We start from the raw sequence: 1,815 nt of genomic DNA on the forward strand, positions 1-1,815 counted from the left end.
GTTTTATTGATATATTTACAATTTTAAAGCAATTTGGAAACCTACCAGTGTCTCAATCACTATAAGCAACTAAATTCTAAATGCCTATACATTTTAGCATTTGATTTTGGGTTTCTTATCTTGGAAAATCAGAGCTTCCCCTGTCCCCTTCATTCACCAGGATGCAGGTCCAGCTGCAGCTGTCCTCCCCAGCTGCTTTGTGGCAGTGAGCAGCCCTGATAGGCTGGTACCCAGCTCATGACATTAACCCTCACTCCCAAGCCACAGCCCCTGCACCCCCCAGCCTTGCGAGAGAGGGGCCGGGGTGGGGGCAAGGTCTGAAGCCCTCTGCCCCCCCACCAACAGTGCCTGATCACTGGCTGCCAACCATAGGAGGCAGGGGCTGCTGTGGCCTGAACAGAGCACAGAGCCCAGCTCCCCCTCCCCATGGGTGGCACGGATGGAGCAGAGCCCATGAGGGCGTGCAGATGCAGGCTGGTGGCTGTAGGCTCGGGGCTTCCCGGGGTGGGGGCAAGGTCTGAAGCCCTCTGCCCCCCCACCAACAGTGCCTGATCACTGGCTGCCAACCATAGGAGGCAGGGGCTGCTGTGGCCTGAACAGAGCACAGAGCCCAGCTCCCCCTCCCCATGGGTGGCACGGATGGAGCAGAGCCCATGAGGGCGTGCAGATGCAGGCTGGTGGCTGTAGGCTCGGGGCTTCCCGCTCTGCTGACCTCCGCCTGGGGCTCTCCTTGGTCCTGTGGGCGGGATCTGGCAGGGTGGGCTAGAAGGCTTTGTGCCACTGCCATGAGTCCCACACCCCCATGGCAAGGTGCTCCCTGCCCACCTGGCAGCAGTGGGGGACACAACTCCGTGGTGCTACCCCTGCTGCCGCCAGGCAGGCAGGGGGTGCCTCACCATGGTGGCATGGGGCTCGCTGGGCTTCCTCACCCTGCTCTGTCAGGTCCTGTCTGTAAAATGAGAAAATCTGCATTTTTCTGCACTAAACAGAAAACTAGGATCCCTGGTGAACTGTCATGTTCCTTTAAAGCCAGGATGCCTGGAATCATGTTTGTATGGGAGAACACCCTTCCTGGTTGTTTTTAAGAAAAGCTGACAATATGACCCACATGTACCCTATCAGCTGAAAAAAACTGGAGGCCAATGAAAAAAAACCCAAATAATTTGTAAATCTCATGAGTTTGAACCATCCATGCTGGCAATGCTGCAAACATCTCTATGCGTGGGAGTCAGTTCAGGGTCAGGCCCAATGCTGGAGAGAGTAGTGAGACACTCTTAGCACAAACCATTTCAAGAAAGTAATTCCCAATTTTAGTAGCAAACTCTTACTCCACTATTAGAATGGTGATGTAATGCCTGCTTGCAAACACATTCGATCCTCTGATTCATGCCTGAGGAAATGTATCTGGAAAAAGGAAAAATCTAGTAACAGATCCTAGGTAAAGGAAAAATCAGGTGACTGGGCAAGAGAAGGAAAAGCATTTCCACAGAACAGAGAGATCCTGAGTGCTGGATATCTTAATGCAAATTAATAGGGAAGTTGTGTTTTGTGTTTCCAGACTTAATGCAACTGGAAGCACAAAGGCTGTAAATGCCAGACTGACTTTGAACTTGGATATTCAGCTCAGTGTTGCAAGCCAGAGTGGGACAGAACTTGTGATCCAGAGAGGGAGTGGAAATGGTGCTCCGATATCGGGTAAGCAGAAACCACATGGTTATTTCCTGGGACAGATATCTCATTGCACACCTCCCCGAAGTGAAATAGTTAGAGCTGAATGAAATTTCTAATGTAAAAGAAATGTGCTTTGCAAGACAA

The 1,815-nt window shown here is 51.3% G+C and overlaps 1 pseudogene; it reads left to right on the forward strand.

Moving 5' to 3' along the window:
- Window positions 1-1,575: 1,575 nt before the first annotated feature.
- LOC102380385 overlaps window positions 1,576-1,815 on the forward strand; it is a 65,026-nt pseudogene continuing 64,786 nt past the window's right edge.

The sequence above is a fragment of the Alligator sinensis genome, unplaced genomic scaffold (assembly GCF_000455745.1).
Source record: "Alligator sinensis unplaced genomic scaffold, ASM45574v1 scaffold1399_1, whole genome shotgun sequence".
Lineage (NCBI taxonomy): Eukaryota > Metazoa > Chordata > Crocodylia > Alligatoridae > Alligator > Alligator sinensis.